We start from the raw sequence: 12816 nt of genomic DNA on the forward strand, positions 1-12816 counted from the left end.
TATGTTATTTAATGAAAAGGCCAACACGGCAGGTCCCACAAGGCAAACGATAGAAGCATGTATTTATTCTCTCTTGGAACATTTCAACCCATCTTTATCCGTTTAGTTGATCCATCTGAAAAATGTGTTTTGAAATTTGGATTATATATATATATGGAAAATGTGTTTTACATTTGGATTTTGAATAAGTTATTTTTGATGTGATATATAATATATTTCAATATAAAAGAGTAAATGACACGAGTTATTTCTAATCTCATTCTAAATTTTAATTTATTTTTCATTTTAAGTGTTTAATTGATCTAAAGATAATTTCACGGTGAGAAAATAAGTCTAAAATTTTCAAAATTCAAATATTAATTTGGTTCTTCAGTTGCTCCCTCTAACTGGTTGCTTTGAGCAAGTTAGAGCATGAAAATTGTTAATTTGTGTTACGATATTACACTTAAGGAATAAACCTAATTCATAAACTTTCAAAGATTGAATTCAAACTTGATTCCTCACTCACTCCCTCGAACTAGTTGTTATTAGCTAATTAGAATACAAAAATTGTCAACTTATGTGTTAGGGTGTTATATTTGAGAACAATTCCTAATTCATTTTAAACTATTGAGATATCCTATGATGTTGGAGTGTTATGAGCATCATCGTAGAGTATCAACGTTACATTAACATCTTAGACATTGTTGCATAATTATTTGTTGTCTTTAATCTATTTCATTAAATTGCTAAAACATTATCAAGGATTTGACCAAAGGAGAATATTTCTTGTCTAACAAACTTCCAAGTGATGTTTATTGAAACCACCCATTTGAATTCGAATTTCAAACATCAAGGTAAATAGGCTATGGACATTCATTTTTACACAAACCATTTTTGCATGTAAGGTCCAAATTTGCAAGCAAATTTAAAATCTATATGTGCAAAACTAAAACAAAACATTAGAAAGCAAATTTAATAACATGGAGATGTCTATTTGATCATTACTAGAGTATTAATAATTTGGTAAAAATTTTATGGATCTATCACAAGGAATCTTCAACAAGTTTAAAGCTAAGGATTCTTGTTTTTATTTATTTACATAAGGGTATTTATTTAAGTAGCATTATCAATCAGGGTTCATTAAGTCTAGGGTTATATGCTTATTTTTGGTGAGATTTTTATTTATCCTAAAATTACTTATATATTATGATTTGTTTCCACACATAAATTGGTGAAAATATCCAATCTTACATCCTCTTAATTCTTGGCCTTAGATTTCTATTTTTATTTTATTTTTATATGTTCTTTTGTAATTTTCTAAAACTTATATCAATATTATTTCCCTTGTTTCATCCTTTTAGGGCTTGTTTATCAATTTTATGTTTAAGTATTACCATCATCTTACTCACTCTTTGAGAAGGTCCTTGTCTCAATCTTGCAACAGTTAGAATCCAACAAATCATGTTATTTATACTCGCATTTGTCTATGAAAAATAATAATATCAAGAATGATTCGATCATAAGACACACTTGAACCAAATAGATAGGTTGTTGGTGATTAAGTTCTAATACAATATACTCCTCTTGTTATTGATAGCGATGAATCAATTTTTTGTTGGTTTTGTCATACTGTGCTATGAAATGTATGCAATGGAAAAGGTGTCATGCACATTTACAATCTTTCTAAGTGTAATGTTTAGAACATATGTATGAAGATCATTTATTTCCACAAATTAAAAGATTTATTTGTACAATAGTTGTATTTTTTACCATGTGGATCCATTCATCATTTCTTTGAGTTAGTCAAGGCTCTCCTTAATCTTTTCCTATGAATCTTGTCTTAAATATTACAATTTCATATTGATTAAAGTATGCACAAAGACCCAAAAAGAGAATTTATTATTTTGATTGTATTTTAGGCCTTATGAGATTTTCAATATTTCATATTGATGTGTGTGTGTGTGTGTGTGTGTGTGTGTGTGTGTGAAACTTTGGGCCAACTAAATACTTTTGAGTGAAAAGCTTTCAACTAGAACATACTTGATTGAATGGTTCTCGATTGAAACAACATGGAAAAAATGTGCAGCCTGGGTGGCATATACTATTTGGTTGAAAACCTTTCAAGCAAAATTTATTTAGTTTAGTACGTTTCAACCAAAACTATGGAATCTAAAAAGAGTGGTCCCAAGTATTTTGTTCAAAACTGGCTTGCTCACCCCTGATATTTGACCAAACCCTAGCAAGTCTAATGAAAAATCAATCCAACCTACCAGCAAACCAACCAACTAGGTTAGTAGCAACTATTCACAAGATATGCACAAAATGGATTCATTAAAAATACTTTAGAAACTTTCAATTGCAAATGCATTCATGTTCACAAGATATTCATAAAATGGTGGTGTAAAGACAAACTCCATGACCTTTGTGTTGGAGTAATTAGGACACTTTATCTAAATATTTAAATTAATCAGGTCCTTTAATTACTTTATTCACTTAAGCTAAACTTAGGTACTTTTTATTTTTATTAAATTAGGCTAATAATAGCTTAATTTGTATCATTCATTATGATTGTGACACTTGGCACTACTTAATTTAATCTTACATTAGGGTTTCATTCATTCATTGTAATCATAATTTTTTTGTGCAATCAATATAAAATTTTGAGGTTGTGTTGAGTAAATTATTCTTTCTTGATTTTTATTTGTGAAAGGGGTGTGCTTGCAAATTATTCTTGGCTCGTGAGGTTGGATCATCAACTTCTACATGGTATCAAAGCTCTTGATTTGCTAAGTTCTTGTTTGAATTATTTGGGGATCCAACCTTGAGAGATTTTTAAATGTACTTTAGGTTTAATTTTGCCTCATCATCATGTTCAGAATGGCCAAAAACCTAGTAGCATGGTTCTTGCATTGGGATTTATGCCATTTTGTTGAAATTTCTTGATCTACGAGCATTTAAAAAAAAAATTCAATCACATGTGTGCAAGGAGAATAGTCCAACAAGTTTGAGGTATATTCCAAAAATTAAGAGTATTTCAACAACTGGTATATATTTTTCGCGTTAAGAATATTCTTTGTGATGACATCAATAGCTACCAGGTGACCCCTTCTTTAGCTTTTGTGACCAATTTTGGTAAATCAAGTATAACACGAGCATATGAACTTCATCTTTTACAAACATGATATCATTGAAAACCTAGTTCCAAGCACTTTTTAGTGGTGGTGGTCACATAATCAAATTCAGCTCTAAATTTTTGCTACACTCATTCAAAGTCAAATCTTCAATTTTAGCTTCCAAACTCATAAATTTTCATTAGTATCTTTGATTTTTGTGAGTCTTGTAGCATTAGAAATTTGATTTATAGCTCTTCAAATCTATACATGAACTTTTTTTGTATTTTTCCCCAAGTACATTTTATTCAGATTTTTGTTTTTTCACTATCTAGTCAATTACTTGGAAGTTTTGGCACCTAGAATGGATTTTTTTGTTGGAGATGGATTTATTTGTTCAAATTTATATTTACAGAGGTTTTTTGGGCTTTTATTATTTCATTTGAAGAGTTATCGTAGGTTTTTTGTTCATCCTTATGTTATCAATCACGTAAAGGGCAATTAGGAGTCTTAGCAAAAGGACATCTTGACACATCTTAAGTGGCTTGATTTTTTGCCTCATTTGTTTGGAGTAATCCATAAACTAGCCTCAAAGAAGGGTAAGCATGCTTGGAGAATCATTAATGACCATGTTATAGGAGTAATTGGTTCTAGTGTTAATTTTGACACTATGTGTGCTTTATTGGAGATTGAATGTCCCCACACACTTTGGACTCACCTTTGGGAGATCTATAGAGACACTCATATCTCTCCACTTATAGAGGATACTATAATGGATTTTCTTATTCCCCTTGCACATGCAGATTGTATTCCCTTTTATAATGATACTTTAGAGGATCTTGAGTATATCACGAGTCTTGTATGTTTCAATGGATTAGAGTTTTGTCTTCATGTTCCTACTCCTCACATTGAGATCGCATCTCACTAATCTTCATCTTTTGTTGTTCCTAATAACTTGGGTATTAGCACATGCATGTCCCCCATCAATTTAGTGCAACTGGACATTGTTCTTCCAAACACGGCTACTTAAGATTCATATCTTTCCAACATATCATTATTATTTGTGGAGTCTCATATTGCATATCTGGAGGATTATATTAAGGACATACATCTCCTCTTTATTGATAACCTTGTCAGTATTGTTAACTCATCTTCATCGCCCTTGGAGCTTGTTTTTCATATTTTTTCATAGAGTCCTAATTTGTCATCTCCTACATTGATTAGGCATGTGCCTAATTGGGTTATGGCATCATCATCTTTCAAGGACATTACAACATTTGAGTAATCTCTAGAGGTGCATAGTATTTGAATTTGGATTCCTACTTATTTCAATTTATGGTTGTGGGTTCTCATATTTCTAGTGAATTTATTTCTTCCTAAAGGGAGAAATATTGTTTATAGGCAGTGGATGATATTCTATCTTTAGGCTCTCGTCATTGGCACGAGAGCCACTTATTCATTGGGGGGATTCATATCCTCATTTTCTCTCTCGTATGGGGGATATTGATTGTACTTGTGTGACCAATTACTTGATGGGACATGTGGAGTCCTTTATGCTTAGTCACGTACTATCTTTTAGTAGAGTTTTCTCCAACTGTGTTTTTTCTCATTTCCTCTTGTTGTGAGAGATTACATTGGTTTGTACGTGGGTACCTAATTAGGCCTTGTTGTTGAGACTCGTTTATGCTTGCATTTTGCATTCATCATTATCTTTTTAGCTTATCCCTGAGATAATCATAAGGGGGTGTTGGAGTAATTAGGACACTTTATGTAATTATTTAAATTAATTGCATCCTTTAATTACTTTATTCACTTAAGCTGAGCTTTGGTGTTTTTTTTCTTTTATTAAATTAGGCTAATAATAGTTTAAGTTTCCTCATCCATTATGATTGTGACACTTGGCACCAGCTAATTTGATCTTGCACTATGGTTTGCATCTAGGGTTTCATTCATTGTTTCACAAGGATTCATTCATTCATTGTAGTCATAATCTTTTTATGATATCAATATAAAATTCTCAGGTTATGTTGAGAAAATTATCCTTTCTTGATATTTCTTTGTGACAAGTGGTGTGCTTGCAGATTCTTGGCTTGTGAGATTGGATCATCAATTTCTACACTTTGCTACTATCATCCCTAAAATGTGCCAAAATTGGAAGCTTTGGAGTAGAATATGGAAATTCATCAAAAGAATACCTAACCACCCAAAAGAAATGGGAATACAAATTCCCAAGCAATTTTGAATCATTCAAACCATTGAAGTGGATGATAGTTTGCTAAGTTTTTATTGAAAATCTATATAAACACTAAACACCATATTTTGAATTATATTTAATAAGTAATACCATCAATGAAAAATGGATTTAGCTCAAAAACTCACATTCTTGTCAAATTTCTATATCATTTCAATTGTTGTTGCATATTTTGATTTACACTTGTAATAGCACCATAACCTCTTACAAACCCAAGTCTTAGAGAAATTATCATAATTTATATCACTATTGTTATAATGTTCTAATTAGCACCTAAGACAATACCTTGTTAGCCATGCATGAAAAATGGCTAAGGAAAGACACACAAACCATTTGTCAAAATTGTCTTTCATATCTTTCAATATTTTACTATCATTCCCAATTGATAGGTTCTACTCTAGAGGATGCGAGGTCAAACAAATATCGAATTTGTTAGTTTGAAAAGAGGTTTTGTCTAACTAGTTACATTTTACCCTTCATAGTTGAGTCATATTCACATTACACTTAAGCTCGATTAGAGGTTAGATATACTTTTGTCTCATCTCATGTAGACTCACCAAGTGTCCCATAACTTGTCCATAGAGTCCCACACTTGTTGCATACTTGGAGGGGTAGTAAAAATTTCACTCCTACCTTCTCACTTCTTATCGATTGCCTTTATAGGCTCCTTTGTATATTTTCAACTACATGCTTATGATATTTTTCATTTTTCATACTTTCTTGTTTGTAGATACTTTCATGCTTGTAAGTTGATCTTGGTTGTTCATGTTATGACAAAAGTTTGCACCCTTCACTGAACTATTAACTCAACAACCTTGTGACACATTGCAATACTTTCAAGTTGTTGGTTACCTATGATGAAAGTGAACCTTTAGAGAAGGTCGGTTCTTGTTGTGCCTTACACACACGCCCTGTTGAAGTCAAGGACCCCCTTTCATTTCCTTACTTTTTTTTCTCTATTGGTGTGTCGCATGTTTTGGCTTGTTGTTTCCAGTTCTTCCTCTTTGGGGGTTTTTGAGACTCCTTTCTTTAAGGTCCCAATGCCCTAAATTGGTTAAGGGTTAGTGCAGGATCATGGGGGGGCAAAAAGTGGCGATGTGAAAAAAGTAACCTTTTCCACTCGCCTAAAAATGTGAAAATCTGTGTTGACTTTTTGCTTGGCTTGGGTGTCAGTACACCTTGGCATGGTAAACACCTAGGCAAATCAGATATCTGATAAAATTGGATATCCGATATAGATTAAATTGAATATACGAGAATATAGAATATCCAATTTTTATAGGTAACTTTAAATTAAAAATTAAATATAATATGTAATATATAATATATTATTATATTACATTATATAATATAATATATAATACATATTATATAATATATTATTATATTACATTATATATTATATAATATGTAATATATAATATATTATTATATTACATTATATATTATATATAATATATTATTATATATTATAAAAATACATATTTTTAAAACAACATTATATTATATAATATATTGTTATTTTAAAATAATTTAACTATAAAAATCAGATATCTGATATCCGATTTTTTGAGACAATAAAAGTGGACTGTGACAGCCCTTGGGTTATTTTTCACCCACGGGCTGCACAAATTCTATCAAATCCGATATCCGATTTTGTGACCCAAATTTGCAAAAAAAATCTAATAAAAGGTAGGATTTTTATTGTTTTTCATCATTTTCATTCAATTTTTTGCATTTTTTTTAATGTTTATTTGTTTTTTCATTCAAAATATGTTTTTTTCATGAAAACTAGTTTATTAAAAATCAAATACAAAATTGTTCAAATTTGTTAACTAAATTCAATTGTTTACATTCAATTAGGTTAAAAAGGGGGGATAATAGTGAAAACATTGATCAATCACAACCACAACAACCAAACCCTTCTGCACAAAACCCTCCTTTGCCAAACCCCCCCTCAATTTAGGATTTAATTGCACAAAATTTGAACCAATTGAGGGGGATTGCAGATGTCTATCGTAGGATCCCTCGCCTGAACCCAATGTTTGATCCCCTCACATCCATCATAAAGAGTATAGAAACCATCACTGAGGAGCACGATGCCGCTCTTTTGTGGCGAGATTCTATGAGGGAACAATATGCAGATGGCTTGACCTATAAGGAGATCAAAGATCTCGAGATATCCAAAGCCGCTATCACCGCATTGTTTGTGAATCCCCGCACTGGTCAACCCATAGACCCCCAAAAAATAAAACTTTCTATTAAATGGTGCACAAATGATGATATTGTGAAAAACTTTTGGGATCATTGGTGGATGGTTTTCGATAAACCACCCAACAACAATCTTGATGTCCCCTTCTACTTCATCAAAAAATTGTATGCTGAGTTTGTTTTAGGAAAACATGTGAACTACTTTGACATCCAACCTTTCTAGGGTGTGGGTTTAGGTATGCCCCAAAATAGATCTAGGGCAGTCAGAGTAGTCCAGGACCCATATGTCCCCCTTCCTCCTGTTGATCCCCACCTCCAGTGCAGCATCCAGATATCATTTGTGAGCCAGCGTCACAAACCATATCTGTGAGGCACCTATGCTTGGGTCCAGTTGGACAGCCTGTTGATCCTCCTATGCACACTATAGATTATGAGGTGCATGAGATGCACGATGCACTAGATGTTATGACAGGGACTGGAGGATACCCTGGAGAGTCCTCACGTGCTAGAGGCGAGGAGGCACCTTCATCATACATTGATGATGTAGTGGTAAGATTTGTATTTTCACAATTCATTCCATATTTTAAATGAATATTTATAATCTAGATAATATGAAGTACTAATTTTTATTTTCATGGTCTACTTAACAGTTGATGACAAAGGAGGAGTTGACATAGATCCAGGAGGGCACCTTGACAGACATTTCATTTGGCCTTGATAGCTTTACAGTACATATATTATTGCACCTAGTCGTTTGTATTTTATTGTACATACATGCTCATCATTTATATTGGTATTAATTAGATTATGTAGTAACTTGCATGTATATCTTATTTTACTCTGGTAGGGCACAAGTAGCGCGAGTGCGAGGCTGTGTGATTCAGGATCTAGTAGTGCAGTTGGAGACAAGGGAAAGGTAATTGAATGCAAATATGATTGAATGAATAGTTTAAATAACTTATAATGATTATACACATCTAGACACAGATTGATAGTTTCACATACTTGTTGTGTATATGTACAAAAAGAAGAAGAAGAAGAAGAAGAAGAAGAAGAAGAGATGCCTCGAGTACATGTTTGTTTATTTTATTTTGTGTTTAGTAGATATAATTCGTCATTATCAGTGACAATTATATGCTAACTTATATCAATGTCATGTTTGTGAACATATGTAGGTTGTGTATGAAAATATTGAAAACATACCTCCTCTATCGAAGACATACATCAAGAGTCCTCCAAAGCCAAAGAGAAAACGTGGAAATGAGGTAAATAAGAATAGTTCAATTATAGTTCATTTTTATGTTAACTTTTCGAATGTGAGTTATATAATATAACTAATCTTAATCGTGGTTTGTTTTTTCTTGTGCGGGATCCTTCAGAGTCGATCAATGCAACGAAGAGGATCGATTTTGATGATCCATCAGTATCTTAGGATGTTATAGACAGTTTTGGGATGCTTACATGTCTCATTGGCATGTATATTTTGTATATGGACATACATTCAAGTATATAGACATACATTTTATTTGAGTTGGCATTTATGCCATATTTGTGTATGGACATACACTTGTAATCATTTGACATTTTCATATATACAGAAGTTGATAGTTGATCATGTAAATTGTTGCTTATGTGTGCATGGTGTTATCATTTTAAACTTTAATCTTCAATCCAATACTTAACAATGATTAATAATGGTTATTTAATGAATAATACAATTCATTTCATTTCATCATAAGTGTTGTTTGTATAATCTTCATATTATATATAATTCATTTCATCTAAATCGTAAGTGTTAAACTTGGTTGCCTTTGGCAACTTCACCAAATTTAATGACCTCCTTGCTCATCAGGCCTCTACGAGGTCAAATTTCGAAGACAAGTGTTTTGCTGGATTCTCAATGTGAATAAGGTGAAATATAATCACTTTTTATGTAATAAGGTCATCTAGACCAATATTTGTTATGTCTACTCATAGGTTATTCATATTGGTAAAATTGCTCAAGATTGTTCTTCTCATCGTGATCTCGTTCTGCTCGTCGTGATCATGAACCGTTGGTTCCAACATGTCAAGTTATTCATTCTTACCCTATGCATGCTCCTATTCCCCCCCCCCCCCCAACTCGGTCGAACGCTCGGGGTCATACCCTACTGGCATCATCCCTTGAGCACCCTAAGTGCTAAAAATTATCAAATTTGACGGACCCTAACTCGGAATTCATGGCACCTACAAATGATCTGTTTGAGCCTATGGGGCCATGAGAGGGGTACCTACAAAAGCCTATCTCGGTTTTTCAATATTCCCTACGGTTTTATTAGGGCAACATTTTTTCAATTGGCAAAAAAATCATCAGTCTCATTCAATCAAATGTTGTCGCATGGCCAATTTCTTGTTTTGCTCATCGTGATCACGAACCGTTGGTTCCAACATGTCTAGTTGGGAATTATTACCCTATGTATTCTCCTATTCCTCCCCCCCCACTCAGTCGAACACTCGGGGTCATACCCTACCGACATCGTCCCTTGAGCACCCTAAGTGCTAAAAATTATCAAACTTTGATGGGCCCTAACTCAGAATCCATGGCACCTACGAATGATCTATTTGAATCTACGGGGCCACGAGAGGGGTCCCTACAAAATCCTATCTCGGTTTTTCAATATTCCCTACGGTTTTATTAGGGCAACATTTTTTCAATTGGCAAAAAAATCATCAGTCTCATTCAATCAAATGTTGTCGTGTGGCCGATTTCTCGTTCTGCTTGTCGTGATCATGAACGGTCGGTTCTAACATATCCAGTTAGGAATTATTACCCTATGCATTCTCCTATTCCCCCCCCCCCCACTCGGTCGAACGCTCGAGGTCATACCCTACCGGCATCATCCCTTGAGCACCCTAAGTGCTGAAAATTATCAAACTTTGACGAACCCTAACTCGGAATCTGTGGCACCTACAAATAATTTGTTTAAACCTATGGGGCCATGAGAGGGGTCCCTACAAAAGCCTATCTCGATTTTTCAATATTCCCTATGGTTTTATTAGGGCAACATTTTTTCAGTTGGCGAAAAAATTGTCAGTCTCATTCAATCAAATGTTGTCGTGTGGCCAATTTCTCGTTATGCTCATCATGATCATGAACCGTTGGTTCCGACATGTCCAATTAGGAATTATTTCCCTATTAATTTTCCTATTCCCCTCCCCCACTCGGTCGAATGCTTGGGGTCATACCCTACCGAGTCGTCCCTTGAGCACCCTAAGTGCTAAAAATTGTCAAATTTTGACGGGCCCTGACTTAGAATCCATGGCACTTGTGAACAATCCATTTGAACCTATAGGGCCATGAGAGGGGTCCCTACAAAATCCTATCTTGGTTTTTCAAGATTCCCTACAGTTTTATTAGGGCAGCATTTTTATCAGTTGGCAAAAAAATCATCAGTCTCATTCAATCAAATGTTGTCACGTGGCCAATTTCTCGTTCTACTCGTCGTGATCACGAACCATCGGTTCCAACATGTCTAGTTAGGCATTATCACCCTATGCATTCTCCTATTTTCTCCACCCACTCAGTCGAACGCTCGGGGTCATACCCTACCGACGTCATCCCTTGAACACCCTAAGTGCTAAAAATTGTCAAACTTTGACGGGCCCTAACTCAGAATCTGTGGCACCTACAAAAGATCCGTTTGAACCTACAGGGCCACGAGAGGAATCCCTACAAAATCCTATCTCGATTTTTCAATTTTCCCTACGATTTTATTAGAGCAACATTTTTTCAGTTGGCAAAAAAATTGTCTGTCTCATTCAATGAAAAAATATAGATAAATGAGCATTACATTGTAGACACATAATGTGTTAGGCCCAATATGGAAAGCTAATGTACTGAGAGGGGAGGGGTGAATCAGTACTCCAAAACATTTCTTGAATAATATCTTTACTGTTATGCATAAACCGAATAGTGTAGTAACATAAAATAAAGCTAAAACAAATAGATAACAATCATTCATGATTCACTCCATAACACATATATTTTGGTTACGTAGAAACTCTTGGTTAGAGAGAAAAACTGTGGTGGGGATGGCACCCACAACTTCACTACTGCAATAATAAAGAGTGCTCAGTTAGAGCTACATGTTTAGCTATTTTTGATAGCTTACCCTGTTAGGAGTAACAAGAACTATTAGATCTACCCTGCTAAAGGATTTGACAACAATTAATCTAAATGTTGCACCTGGTTAGAGGCTTTACAATTTATAGACTTGATTAGAATCTTTTACCCTGTTAAAGGTTTCTCTTTCAACTTCACAATATTACAATAAAATCATTACAAATATCTGTAACTTTACATCTGAAATGTTAAAGCAGATTCTATGTGCTCATAATAGATTACCTTGCTTATAGCATACCTCAGTAACCCATATAGTAACTCGGTAAACTCTTCTGTTTACTTTGTTCTTTGACTGTTCTCTGAAAACCTTCTCGGTGACCTCTGAGTCTCTGTAACAGTCTTCTTATACTCATACACACACCCTTAACTCATGCTGTATAAATAGATCTCTTAAGACGGTGATCCAATTCATTGCTTCGATCTTACAAACATGATTTATAACCATATAAAATATTTCATTGGTTAGATGACCTCGAAATCATACACAATCTTCTAGTGCAATTTCCATTGTGATAACGGTTAGATGTGCCTCGATCTTGTAACACATTTTCATATGCATGCCCAGGTTCAATGAATCTAGTAACATGTTTCACTTGGTGTATATCAACTCGGTGTGTCATCCTTGTTGCTCGGTAGACAGCTCGGTGTATACTGCGTTTTGTGACTGCTTTCTTCTATAACCGACTAGACTGTGCATACCGACTGAATATTTCAATAATAGTAACCGACTAGAGTATATAGTATAACTTTGACATAAAAATAATGGCAATCTGATAAGTAGTAACATAATGATCCCCTAACCTAACCCATTCCATAATACTGGGTTTAACTAATCCCATCCTAACCTCCTTATCCTAACCTCCTATGGGTTGGATATTATCCCCTTGAGACTCATGGCACTTATGCCACATGTCTCCTCCCTTGGACACTTGCCCTCTTGTGAGCAAGATTCCTTGACACTTGTTACCACAAAGATGACAAGTGTCCCTCCTTCCAACCTCTTCTCCAACCTCCTCCAATTTGACACTTGATATCTTCAGACTCAGTCTTGATCGTTGATTCCTGCCACCTCACCCCTGGCCTTGGAAATCCTATAAATA

The sequence above is a fragment of the Cryptomeria japonica genome, chromosome 3 (genome assembly GCF_030272615.1).
Source record: "Cryptomeria japonica chromosome 3, Sugi_1.0, whole genome shotgun sequence".
NCBI classification, from domain to species: Eukaryota; Viridiplantae; Streptophyta; class Pinopsida; order Cupressales; family Cupressaceae; genus Cryptomeria; species Cryptomeria japonica.